Consider the following 14,543-nt stretch of genomic DNA (forward strand, 5'->3'; position numbering starts at 1 on the left):
ACAAACAGTTGTAAATGCAAAACTGTGAAATTTCAAAATGTGATGAAAAGATGAGCTTGATTCTGAGAATCATCTAGCTTGTGGGGTCCCCCAGGGGTCTGTTTGTGGGTCCCCTGATTTATCTGTGGTTTGCATGGTATACCAGGGGCAAAGCCCGTGTAAGCACAGCATAGACTTTCATCATTATGCAGATGACACTCAACTAATTGCTCCAATACAACCGGACAGCACTGATCTTTCTAATAATGCCATATAAGCTATTTTTGTTTTAAAAATCAGTTTTGCCTACATTAATGTGCAAACACGGTTGTTAATTCAGTTTAAATTTCTCTGATGAAAATTGTGTTTTTACTTTTTTTTGAACAAGCATGGGCAAAACACATAAACAAATGACATCAAAATCCTAACATTGCAATATTTAGAGTTGGATAAATAAAAACACCTTGTTAAAACAGAGTGAATACAGTGAGAAATGAAGTCTGGAAAATAGTAATATGAATCCTTATCATGAAAAGTAAAATCAAGAAAGGCCCTCAGATCTTATCCGACACGTTTCCTCTCTCTCTCTGAATGTGATCTGTTGGCTGTGACTCCTAACCATCACTCATTCCTCACTATGAAGTCCATCTTCTGTATAATGATGAATTATTTTTAGCAACACTGTGTGCCACATAACAGATTTCTGCAAAACCATCACATCATATCACTAAACACTAAATATAATTACACCACTGTAATATTAAATTCTGATTGGCCAGTTCCACAAAATCAGGGTCTGCTACCCCTTGGCGATCCCTGTTGTTAAAAGAGTCAGCTGTGACCATGACAAGCAGACTGTTGCTAGGCTCTTATTGCATTGGTGAAAACACTTTTTATGAGGGTTAAAAGCTCATTTTAGGAAACAGCTCTAACTGTAGATCACAAAGGACTATTTGATCATAAATGAGAAAAGAATTTCCAAATAGATCTTTTGGAATGAATGGTTGGTTTTTAAAGTACACTATATTGCCGAAAGTATTCATTCACCCATCCAAATAATTGAAACCAGGTGTTCCAATCACTTCCATGGCCACAGGTGTATAAAATCAAGTACCTAGGCATGCAGACTGTTTCTACAAACATTTGTGAAAGAATGGGTCGCTCTCAGGAGCTCAGTGAATTCCAGTGTGGTACTGTGATAGGATGCCGCCTGTGCAACAGGTCCAGTCGTGAAATTTCCTTGCTCCTAAATATGTGGTATTATAACAAAGTGGAAGCGATTGGGAACGACAGCAACTCAGCCACCAAGTGGTAGGCCACGTGAAATAACGGAATGGGGTCAGTGGATGCTGAGGCGCATAGTGCGCAGAGGTTGCCAACTTTCTGTAGAGTCAATAGCTACAGACCTCCAAACTGCATGAGGCCTTCAGATTAGCTCAAGAACAGTGTGTAAAGGGCTTCATGGAATGGGTTTCCATGGCCAAGCAGCTGCATCCAATCCAGTCTTCACCAAGTGCAATGCAAAGCGTAAGATGCAGTGGAGTAAAACACGCCACCACTGGACTCTAGAGCAGTGGAGATGAGTTCTCTGGAGTGATGAATGGCACTTCTCCATCTGGCAATATGAAGGACGAGTCTGGGTTTGGTGGTTGCCAGGAGAACGGTACTTGTCTGACTGCATTGTGCCAAGTGTAAAGTTTGGTGGAGGGGGGATTATGGTGTGGGGTTGTTTTTTTAGGAGCTGGGCTTGGCCCCTTAGTTCCAGTGAAAGGAACTCTTAATGCTTCAGCAAACCAAGAGATTCTGGACAATTCCATGCTCCCAACTTTGCGGGAACAGTTTGGGGATGACCCCATCCTGTTCCAACATGGCTGTGCACCAATGCACAAAGCAAGGTCCATAAAGACATGGATGAGAGAGTTTGGTGTGGATGACCTTGACTGGCCTGCACAGAGTCCTGGCTTCAACCCCATAGAACACTTTTGGGATGAATCAGAGTGGAGACTGAGAGCCAGGACTTCTCGTCCAACATCAGTGTGTGACCTCACAAATGTGCTTCTGGAAGAATAGTCAAAAATTCCCATAAACACACTCCTAAACCTTGTCGAAAGCCTTCCCTGAAGAGTTGAAGCTGTTATAGCTGCAAAGGATGGACTGACGTCATATTAAACCCTATGGATTAAGAATACAATGTCATTTAAGTTCATATGCGAGTCAAGGCAGGTGAGCGAATACTTTTGGCAATATAGTGTATATCACCACATAGGGGTGGGTGAAATCCTAACACAAAACACCATGCTGGGGGTTACGCTTAAACAACTGTCTCACTCTACACTAGCCCTAATAGAAAGAGGATTTCTTGTTGCCATCAAAGCATACGATGATGCACAAATGTAACATGACTTAAATGTAAGAGATGTATCAAGACTAGACAGACATGAAAATAGCACCTTTTGAAACAAATCAACATACAATGACTTAAAGTGGCATGGTTGAAATAAAATCACATGCACACAACATGTATCAAAGTGATAATACTGATAGTAATCATGATATAAAATGGCTCTCAAACAGGATCTGGATCTTATCGTTCATGTGAAAGAACTGACTCGTTCTGGAACAACCTATCATTAGGAGCTGTGAGACATTCAGTCCAACTGACCAGCCATCAGGTAAGAGTTAAAAACCAAGGCATAGTAACTAACTATGTAACATGAGTAACTGAACAGACTGAATTTCAAACTGATGTTTATCAAAATCAACAAGATCATAAAGAAAAGGACTGATTATTTCTACTGTGGTGGCTGTTTCAGATGAATTGAATGAAGCCCTGGAGACTGGGGAAGCCTTTGTTTACAATTTGCATTCAAACGATTTAAATCAAATGACACATGACTGTAAAAAGAGAGCAGGATGGGTTTTTACATCAGCAACCTCTACTTATGACCAAGCAGGACAGCATAAAAATAGAAAAGTAATCCACAAGGGTTTCAAAAATCCCCATGTGGAAAGTCAGTCACAGACACTTTAATGTTTCATTGTTTTTTTTTTATTTTATTTTTTTTATTGTAGACCAATTTGGCTCAGACGTCACCATCATGCCACGTAAGTTGTAGAAGCCCTGTGGTGGCAGAAAAACCCTAGAAGCAAGTAACGGGCACACAAAGACATGCCTATAGTGCATTTGAAAAGTATTCAGCAATCTTCACTTTTTTGCTGACTTTTATTAGCCTGATGCTACAGTGACAAGCAAGGGGCACAAGAGTCTAGAGCAGTGGTTCTCAAGTGGTGGATTGGGACCCAAAAGTGGGCCACGGGGCTGATTTCAGTGGGTTTTGAACTGGTTCCTAGGAAAGGCAAAAATATCTCTGATACTTTGAAGCCCTAGAAAAACATCTATCCATATACTTAAATTTATTCTGCAGGAAAGGAGTTAAATCTTTTTTTAAGCTCTTGACTTATTTATACTATTATCTTGGATGGAAACATATTCAAGAAAGTTGGGCATAAATTCTTTTTTTACTTAAAAAAAAAAAAATAACCAAAGGTTTTTAGAATGGCAAAACAGATTGTAATAAAATGTTTGAGTGCCAGTTTTCTTTCCTCCATCCTTTGTTGTTATTTAACCCACATTTAAAATGTCAAACTCTCGCTAAATGGGAGCCAAACAGCTACCTACTGTAACTTAGCCAAGTAATCTGGATCTCTTAAAAGAGACAGATTTCACATCACAACGAGCAAGACTGGACAGACATCAGCTGAGGAATCACAGGCAAGATCAGCATTTGATGTACTAAAATACAGCAAAACTGTACTGAAACAAAAAAGACCACTGTGTGAGAACCGACCATACAAGGGTGTTGAGTGACAGCGCTTGTCCAGGCTTTTAGACGGAGGCTTCTTTAATTCCTGCCTGCTGCTGTTTTACCCCAAGTTTTTCAGAATATGTCATACTTTCAGGACACAAAAGTAGCTTAAGAATGTTTTTTTCCTCTTTTCTTTGCACTTTGAACACTTGGCATAATTGTTAACTGTACAAAGTATGCCTTTTAGTAGTGTTTCTCCATGCAGAAATCTCTCTTTGGAGTTCACCGCTGTTATTTGGCATTATCTGCAAAGAACTTATTTGAAGAAAATGGTAGTATAATGTTGAGCTGATAAATGTCGAGTGCTGGCTTGTTTTGAACCATGCCGTGGTGCAGTCCCCCCCCCGCTGGCTTGCTTTCACACTAGCAACATCAATCCTTACCCAAGCCCACTTGTGTACGTACTCGGTCTCATACAGCAGATGGGTATGCATGTAGCTGGTTTACAAACCTGCCAAGGAGCAGAAAGAAGAAGCTACCATGGCAACTACTCGGGTCATGACCTGAGTGAGGATTGCTTATGTTTTAACCTGGCAAAAAGTCCTTCCTGCCAACATGGATGTCTTAAAAAATCACTTTTTGGATCTGCCAGCGATGTCACTCTTCGTAGCTACGCACCAACGTGCTGCTCAGTGCTCAGATGATTAAAACCACACAACAGAAAAAAGCCCTGAAAGATCAGCAGTTATAATAGTCTTGCCTTTTTTAATGAAAAAGCAGCAAAACTCCAGCCTGAGGCTTTTACTTCTGCTTGAGCAGAGATTATATGTAATTTTGCCATGTTGTAATTTTCTCAAAGCGGAAAAGAAAATCATGGCACTTAATGACATCAGTTGATATGTAACTACGTTTAGATGCAGCTTTACGCTTCTTCACCTGTAGCGGCAGAAATGCTTAATGCCAGCCTTTCAGAAGTGCTACAAGTGTACAATGAGCTAAACAAACCTCTTAGATTCATAAACCTTATAGAAAGCACACTTAAAAGGCTGAAGCTTACAATAATTGTAATGCTTTTCTTATGTTCTTTAAAAGCTTTAATCAGGGCTACAGCTGAATGACTGATTATACAGCTATCATATGATAGAGCCACATATAAAGAATGGTTCAACTGAAAGAAAAGCGTTTACATAAAGCACTGCTGTCTGAGATGAGAAAACCCGTGACAGAGAGAGAGAAAAGCATCATCAAACCAGAGGAAATTGTTCCCTAAATCTTCCTCTCTGAGTCACTCGTGCTCTCTCTGATTACATTGTTCTATATGAGTGACTCGCTCCACTCAGTGCCTGTCATGCCTCTTTTTCTACATCATATGAAGCCAAGGAAAGCAGGGGGACAATCACAAACATTAAAGAAAAGTGTGGTGCACTTAAATGGTGCAGTTTTCCACCCCTGACACTCGTTTTTCATGTACATGCACTGACATATTCGTCAAAAATATTACTGGAAAAACTCCGGAGAGACGTCATTGGTAGAGAGGTGTAGAAATGCAAATACTGCAGCAGCGCGCTGGAGACAGCGAGAGAGGCTGAGAGGGTGTGTGAAACGAGATCTTTGCAGTATCTCTTGAGCCGCCCTGACAAGATTTTCCCCCTGTTTGAAGTGTAATCTGGTTTGCCTTGGCAAGCCTTCAGATGGGTCTGCTCAGACTTTTCGTGCCGCCTCATCCAGACATCCGTCCTGTTATCTTCTGTGAAATGTTGCCTTGGAACGTAAGCTGCCGTCTCTTCTCTCTGTCAGAGGAATCGGCTCCCTGATGCCAAAAAATTTAAATACACTTCATTGCTACTGATTTCAGCATTGAAGAGATGCAAACTGAGAGCAAAACCACAATTATTTGGAGGATTCAGGAAAAAAAAACATGAAAAAATGCTGATGAAGATTTAAACATTTGCTCTATTGAAGGATGTGGGATTGGCCACTTAACCAAGGCTGGTTTCATAATGGATAAATTATCTGCTCTGATTCAAAAGAACTTTTTCAGCTTAATATAAAGATGTTTGAAAGTTTCATTTCAGATTTAATTTAAAAAAAAAATCCCCACTTGACAAGAGAGGAAATTTCACTAAAGCCATGTTAACAAATCAATAATTTCAGCTGAGAACAATAACCTTTGGTTGCTTTTTAACTGTTAACATGATCAGTATGGTGTAATACTTCTAAAAATAACATTTTTTTTGTTTTACTTAGTTACATGGTACCTTGTTAGGTTGTTGGAGTGTTTTTGCATTATGAATACTAAAAGGTGTATGAAGAGTGAAAGTAAAAATTGCTGCAGCAGCCGTTAAGGATTCCAGATATGAGCAGAGGGTGTGTTTATTTTTCTGAAAACATCATGCATGTTATCACTATCTCTTAAATTATATCAGACTGTTGGTATTCAACCTTTAGAGCTCTCAGCTACTTTTTAACCATTGCATCTCGTCTGGACTTTTTGTTTTAAAAACCTTGTAAAACGTCAACCCTGTGGTGCAGAGACAAGCTCTTAACATCCTTTTCTTCAGTACAACCTGGGATCTAGGAATATGTGTGCTACAGCAATGTCAGTTGAATTTTTAAAAAGTTATGGGACTATAAAGACAAAAGTAAACAACGTAAAATAAAACAAAGATTTTTCTGTTTTAAACACAGCAAACACTGATGACTAAGGTTTCTTTTGTACATACTTTGGTACTAAACAATTAAAAAATAATTTTTCTGTGACAAGAAGTCTTCAAAATAGTCACATTTTTACAAAAAAAAAAAAAAAATCCTTGCACTTTTTGGAATTTGAGCTATTATTTAAAATGCAGTGACTCTGAGGGACAGATAACAGCCTCCTTGTGTCTGTTTCTCTCAGAGTCATTCAGGCTGTCTCATTTAGTTTCTAAGCCTCTGCACATGCACCGTTCAGCAAAGCATGATGTGACGACAGACAACAACAGCTCCAATTAGTTGTCTAGTCCCAGTCACGGTGCATTCTGGGATATAAACAGACAACTTGGCAGCAGGCTAACCTCCTAACTGCAGGGATGATCGAAAAATGGTGACAAATTGATTATAAATGGATAAAAAGACGCCCAATATAGGAGTTACTGGTGTGGGTGTAATCTTTAAAAACCCTGGAAAGTCAGCCAAGTTCCAGGCCTGCTAGAAAGCTTTCTGTAAGACGTACACAACAGAGGGCATTCAAAGGAAATGATCACGATCATTTTTATGATTCAAAAGTTATTTAACTTTGAATAAGATGTGTCTGTTCTTGTTGTATACGACAACCCTGGCCCCAGAGTGACAAAAGTATGCGATACAAACCTAATCATAACTTTGACTCTGTAACACAAAAGAAGATGAAAAAACACATTTTGTGAAGCCTGAAGATGTGACCTGTAAACAAACACCCAGGATGTCAATATAAGGTGTTGTGTGTTATTCCCACAGCAGATTTATCAAGGGTGTGACTGTGGCACAGATCCATGCCGCGTGGCCTATAAGGGTTAAGCTTGGTTATTATTTCATGGCCTTGATCTTTTTTTAATTTAATTAATTTTTTTTTTAACCAATGATAGAGGGGTAGCTATAGATCTTGGGAAAACAACCAAAATATACCTGTTATCAGGGTGGCCTGGGTAGCCTGTGGCTCCTTTACAGCATGTCTCCCCTCCACTCTCTCATCCCTGTTATGACTCTATCCACTGCCCTCCTCTGTGAATTAAGATCTGAGATGCTTTTGCTGGCTGCTGTGAGTAACTCGGGGGTCTCTGTCTTACATCCCCTGGCTGAGATGGCCCTTCTCAACCCTGAAAACAACTGAACAATTTTCCAATTTGACATCAAATTGCATGAAACTATAAATATTATCAACCACCAACTTCAATTTCTCACCCCCAAAATTAATTTAGTGATGAAATAGTACCCAAAAGGCTTAAAAACCTTCCATCGCTGCTGCAAAGTTTGAAACATTTAAGTGAAGAGTTAGCTGGAAGGCAGAACTCACAAAAACTACATGATGTAAAAAATGATAAATGTCCAAGTAACAAAACATTGTTTATGACAAAAGTGATTATTTAATCACTGGATTATAACTTTTATTTTCACTTCACAAACATTTTCATCATTTAATGTTTTGAATTCACATCCTTTTTCATGCCTAGTAATTAAATCACATTCATTAAACCACTTTAATTTTTCTCATCACTTTTTTTACTTTAACTCTGGAGGCCTCTTTCCTTAAAGGTGCAGTGTGTAAAATTGGTAATATTAGAAACATGTAACAGTCAGATTGTAGACTGCAATGCTCACTTCTCCAGTGTTAAGTGTGGCAACCAGTGTTACTCCAAAAAACCCAAACCATTATCAACGATAAATGTTATTTAGTCACTCCGTAGTACTGTAGAAACATGCAAAATTCAAAATAGCAGAGGCCATGGAGGGGACCCTCCTTATGTATATCATATATTTTTAATAAGTTTATTAAAAATAACAAAATGTATATTTTCAGGTGATGAAACACTTATTTAGATGGACCTGAAAATAAATATTTTTCATTTGTACCAAGTTTAAATGCTACTAGGCTAAATACTACACACTAGAAATGTTCAAATGATGAAAGAAAAATAGTCAAAATGACTAAATTTGCCATTTTTTTCATCACATTGAAAGTTTTTTTTTTTTTTTAATTAAAAGGCAGTTTTATCACTTTATTATTCATGTCATATGAGTTTTTATCAACCTCCACTTTTATCATTTATTTTTCACTGTCACCCTTCATAGTAGTTTGAAATTAAACTGATCTGAACTAATAAATCTGCACAACTAGTTGATGCACTGGCTTCAATGTTAGAAATCTTTTTACTGAGGCTCTGCATGCAGCTCATTGTTGCCCAGCATGCTGTGGATCTGGCTCAGCGTCTCCAGTCAGGCAGGAAACACAATTACCTTTTACCTTCACACAAGAAGTACATTAACGATAAGTGCTCTCTAGGTAGCTGATTGAAACCCTTTAGCTACTTGTTCCACTTGTATGTTTCATAAATGTTATTTAGCCGACTGCGCCTGCATGTGGGTTGACTCTTCCATTATGTTACAGCGAAGTTTATGTAACTTTGCAGCCTAATAACAGAAAAACAAAGATGATAATCTTTACAGATCTTTATTATGTTCACAATCTGACAGTGAACTCAGTACAGGCATATTATATTACACAAATACTTGGTAATTCTGTATACCTCATTCAAACATGTGCAGCACTGCCATTTCAATGAAAACACTTATCTAACACTTCTTAATGATGATGCTCATGTGCCTTTTATCAAAAAAGTAAACATAATGGGTAAAATTCCACACATTAATGTGTCCTCTCTGCCATCTCACTGCTGTGTTTATCTTCTACTGGTGCATAGCTACAGGTAGAGAAACAGAAACAGTGCGTAAATTTCCTGGATTCCTTGTGTCAAAGGGAAACGTCATTTTAGCAAAATTAGCACACTAAGTTACCTGTAATTAAAAACAAAGTAATCTGATTTCTCTAGCAATTTACTTTATCAGACAAAACACCCAATGCTGTACACAATAACAGCATTTCACTAATCTGAAATGAAAAAAATTTGAAATCATTTTTTTTAAAACCTATGTTTGAAAAGCAGCACTGTTTGCTGTATCCACCTTATTCCTATTGGTTGCTCCAGTCGTCCTGTTGAACAAATGAAGCAATGGTGTGGTGTGCAACTCAACGCAGATGAACAGACACAACCCCAATTACACTAGTAAGATATTATATTGACGCTTACTCCCTGTGAAGCAGCGGTAGTTGGCGGTCAATGTGCAAATACAGAAGGCCTGTTTGTGTTTACAAACAGGCCTTCTGTCGCTGTTCGTCACTGTTCGTTTATTCTTGAATTATGAACTCCCATCCTTAAAGCTGCATACAAGTACAATACAAGACAACAATAAAAACGCTGGAAAAGGCTCTGGCATAAAACCCTCATTAGATATTCTTATAGAAGAAAACCCACCTTGCTGTTGTAGACTTTGTGGTTTGCATGAGCTGAATAAAGACTACAGAGCTAATGCTATGTAAATATTTTGAATAATTAGAAAGAACCATGCCTGCAGTTCTCCAACACTTCTTGTTTTTATGCTAAATGAAGTATCTTGTGTGCAAAAATTAGAGTAATCTCAGTCTAAATGGGCTAATGGGCCTATTCTCAAAATAATAGCCTTTTCGTGGAAGGGCATCCACTAAGATAAACTGCTAAAGAGCTGCTTATAATAAGCCAAATGCACTCACAGGACCTGACTCACTAAGAAAAAATTGCACATCATTTGCTTTCAGGATCTCCTAAGGACTAATTCACTAAGAATATAAAGCTAGAGTAGATGCAAACATGCACAGAAAGAAGCCCTGCACTTATCCTGCAGCTACACTACATGCCATGTTCTGATCAAGCTAAATTTTCCCTGATAAAGAAGATAAGCTTGGAGGAAATTCAAATATTCGCTGTGAGGCCAGACTCAAAAAATGTGATGAGTAAGGGCAACTGAAAGACAAAGCCACGGCTATATTAATAATAACACTGTCAACATAATTCAACAGACTTATTTCTACAAGATCATCTAAAGTCATACAGGAGCCAGTTTTCCTGAAGTTTGTGAAGTTTGCTGGTGATGTCCCTTATAAAAACGACAAGTGCACACATACTGTACATACGGGTGCATGGAAACTCACGTGCCATAGCACAACATTGTGCTGGCACAGGGCTGCATGGCACCGCGGTAAGATTGTCTTTAAAATCCAAGCTCTGGATCCACAACAACATGGGTTTAAAAACAAATTCTTGTTTCTGGGTGTAGATCAGTTATCAGAATGATAGCGTTTATTAATGACCACATTAGCAACGCCACAGCAACACCAGGCACAGCTAAAATCTATTCCTGATAAAACTGTCATTTTCTGTCAACCTTTAACTTCAAGAATATTTAGCTAAAATATCTCAATCGCCCCCTTGTGGCTGGCTGTGATAAATAGGACTGATCTTAAATACATTTGAAAGAAAATTAAAATATTTAAACAAAAAACACGTTAATGAGATCATTTAAAAAATGTATTTAGTTTTTTTAGAGGTCCGCCCCCAAAGTACCTGTACAGGAAAAACCTAGCCCTTGTCCATATGTAGTTGATGACCCTTGTCCTACATGATAACAGTTTATTTCTCATACTACATCTGGGAGGAAGGGAGTGAAGAGGGAAAAAAAGAGGGAGAAGAGAGAATCTTTGTTTGCACCACTGTCCTGAGTAAAAGTTTACTTGTGACAACAAAGCTTCAACTATAAATCACCTCCAGCACTCCTGTAAATTTTGCCTTTTAAATATATATGTATTTTTTTACCTAAAGTATTAAATAGAAGTGTGCGCTCTGCTCGTGCATGCACGCCAACAAGTGCTCATATAATGTGCTTTTTTAATACCTGGCAGTACGACTGTGTATCCAGGTAAAATTGTGGCGGGGTATGACGGTAGAAAATTACTACTGTCCAATCTAACTCTAGAGGATCTAAATGGAGTAAATTTACTGCCTTTTTTGAAGAAGTTTCTACAAGAAAAGTGCCACTACTATTGGATAATCTGATCACAACTGATGTCCTCTGTCATGGAAAACAGACCCATCCCTGTAGTGGCAGAAAAAACCTCCAAAGCCCCTCTATTAGTTGGATATGCTTCAATTTGGTTTTAGTCATCATTTTCTCTATTAAGAATCACTAAGTTTATATATTCCAGCCATTTCTATGTATGTCTCCTTATTCAGCCTCATCATGATTTAAATTTCCATCAGACTTCAGAATATGTTATAATTACTCCATCCACCATGCTGTTTCAGTCTGAAAATCTTCTGTTTGTTTGTTGCTTGTCGAGACGTGATTAGAATTCCAGAAGCTTGTGTGAATAAACAATCCCCCCCCCCCCCCCCGGTTTATTGGACAACAAGTGTGGCGGTGATAATTAAGGGGCTCTGCAGCCATCAGGGATTAGATGAGCTCCAGCAGGAAAATCAGGACATCATAAGTAGAAAGTCAAGCTGAGGGCGACGTACAGGCTGTTTTAGCTGAATTATGCAGCATTGTATGTCCAGATGTTTGGGGCAGACTGCTGGGTTGACATGACATTTCCCTCTGCAGCTCTTTAGAAAGCCAGAAATTGCAGCCAGGAGATGGAAAAAGAGGGAAAAATTATATTTGCTTTTGATGGGATTTACCTCCTGGCTTCCCATTTCTCCTCCTCCTCCCTACTCATTGCTTTTAAATCTGATAATATTTTCTCTACATGAAATGCAGATAGGATAAGTCAGTCAGTCTTTTCTTATCTTGAGCTCCTGATGCGCCTTGTGTGACAGCTGTTGCCACTGAAGTGGGGGAAAAAGATAGAAAAATCAAGTTTTCAAATAGATGGAGCCAGCTACCATTTGAGAGGTGGTTTCCCTTTTCCCTCTTTTGTGTTAAAGATACAAAGATGCGGCAGATAAGGGGAATATGTGTCTGTAAACACATAAACAGACAAGTGTGAGCATCTGTTTGACACTAAAATCCAGTTTGCATAATAATTTGGAAAGCGGTGTATGGCTTCATCCAAGCTTATCACTACATCTGCAGCAACCATTATGTATACCAGCTTACAGTACAACTAAACCTCTCTTCTAACCAATGCTGAAGCATGATGGGGGGAAAAGAGAAAGCATCTTTTCTGTCATGAAAAGCTTCCAGCACATTTCTTTGCTCTTTATTTAAAGAAATGTGGTCCTGTAATGATAAAACTACCACTTTACTGTCTAAATCTGAGCAAAATGCTACAACAGGTGGCAGCAATTGCTACCCTCACCCAGTACAATGAAACTGGCACAGTCGTTTCAGACTGGAGCTCAGCAAGATGGATTGCAAGGTTAGGGATCTAGCAGCCAATTTCACAATTACAGGACAAATATTAATGATCATGATTTTATTTAACCTGACTCTGACCTCTAAGCTACAGCCTGTCAACAATGCGCAGTTGAATGTTTTTTGCTTCACTGTGAAAAAGTACCTTTGAAAAAATTCTTCAGTGCACTTCAGCTGTTGCTGCTCTGCTTACTATTGAGAGAAAAAGAATAAGGCTCTTGATACTGAGCACAGTGTCAACTTTGAGATCCTCCTCTGTGATATCCAAGTCAAGGTGGGATTACAGAGCATCGCCTGCCATGTGAAGCTGCCTCAATAGAGAGGTTTCGAGCACACAGAGAGCAGATCTGCTGCAAGATTTTTGGACCATATGGGGCTTACTGTCCTCCCTGCTGCACCTTCGCTGAGCAAGAGCATTACAGTAATCCGCAGTCCAGATGAATAAAAGAGGCTGAGGCTCCTTGGAGAGGGGTTATCTATGAGGGCCATGTGGTAGCGGCACCATTGCCGACCGCTCTTATTCTGTAGACCACATCCATGATCTGCTTCTTGGACGACTCACTGTTTTGTGTTCAGTTTATCTAAGGTCTCCAGATGACACGCACTATCAACAGCTTTATCATTAGGCAGACAGTTGGTGTGGAAGAGTGAGTTTCACATAAGAAGCTCAGAATGGCTTACACTGTGTGCCATGTCCGTAAAACTTTCCACAACATTGAATGTGCTGCAAGTTAAGACCACTCAAAGAGCACTGACCTTAGCCAAGGCTGAAAGACTTTTCTGATAGGCAAATCTAAATCTGGTGGTTCGACCTAAACTTCTACAGCATCCTAGTGCCAATCATGTCTCTGTGAGGTTTATCCTGTCCCTGCATGTCTAAAGTTTTATCAAGAATCAGCATGTTGATTCCTCTTTGAAATTACATTATTCACCCCATATATAATTATAGAACTTAAATGTTCTATAAGTATTTTGTATTTTAAAGAACGTTAAATGTATAAGTAAATAGTCCTTTAACTTTTCATGTGTTTATTTTTCCATTAACATCTTTATATGCATGCTGTTGAACAAAGCAAACAATTTTAACACAGCTTTTTCCAACATCCTAGTTTTATTTTGGATGCTGAAATTATTTTACTTTGCACACAGAAATGAAAATATTCCACAAAAAACAAAAAACTACCAGGGTCAAAATTATTGGCCCCCCTGGTGCTAATAGTAAATAGTGTCTTGTTTTTGCTGGATAACAGCTTGCAGTCATTTGTTGTAGTTTTTAACAAGTCTCTGACACAAATCCAGATTTAATGGTCTTCTGGCATGGACCTTCGTCTTCAGTTCACTCCTCAGATTTTCAGTGGGATTTAAGTCAGGGCTTTGTGCAGGCCACTCAATAACGCTCTCTTTGGTCTTTTGAAGGTAGCTCTGACCAGGAGTGTCGTATGTTTTAGGTCGTTATTGTGTTGGAAGAAAAAGTGATGACCCAGACCCAGCTTTTTTGCTGACTGCTTCAGGATTTCTTTCTAAATCTCCACATATCCTTCTATCTTCATGGTTCCTTCCTCCTTGACAAGGTTTCTAGTTTTAGACACACTGAAGCATCCCCACAGCATAATACTCCCACCAACATGTTTCACTGTGGGGACGGTGTTCTTTGGGTGATACGCCTCTCCCTTTTTTCTCCCAACATAAGCAATACCTCTATGGCCAAAGAGCTCTAGTTAGTTTCATCTTACTGAAGGACACACTTCCAGTATTCATAAGCCTTCTCCAGGCTGTCCTTAGCAGACTTCAATGGCA

At 38.9% G+C, this 14,543-nt stretch overlaps 1 protein-coding gene across 1 annotated transcript in view; it reads right to left on the bottom strand.

Moving 5' to 3' along the window:
- The window catches only part of slc1a7a (solute carrier family 1 member 7a), an 84,500-nt gene that overhangs the window by 30,803 nt on the left and 39,154 nt on the right, over window positions 1-14,543 (bottom strand). The window lies entirely within an intron of this gene.

This window comes from Cheilinus undulatus, linkage group 13, assembly GCF_018320785.1.
Source record: "Cheilinus undulatus linkage group 13, ASM1832078v1, whole genome shotgun sequence".
NCBI classification, from domain to species: Eukaryota; Metazoa; Chordata; class Actinopteri; order Labriformes; family Labridae; genus Cheilinus; species Cheilinus undulatus.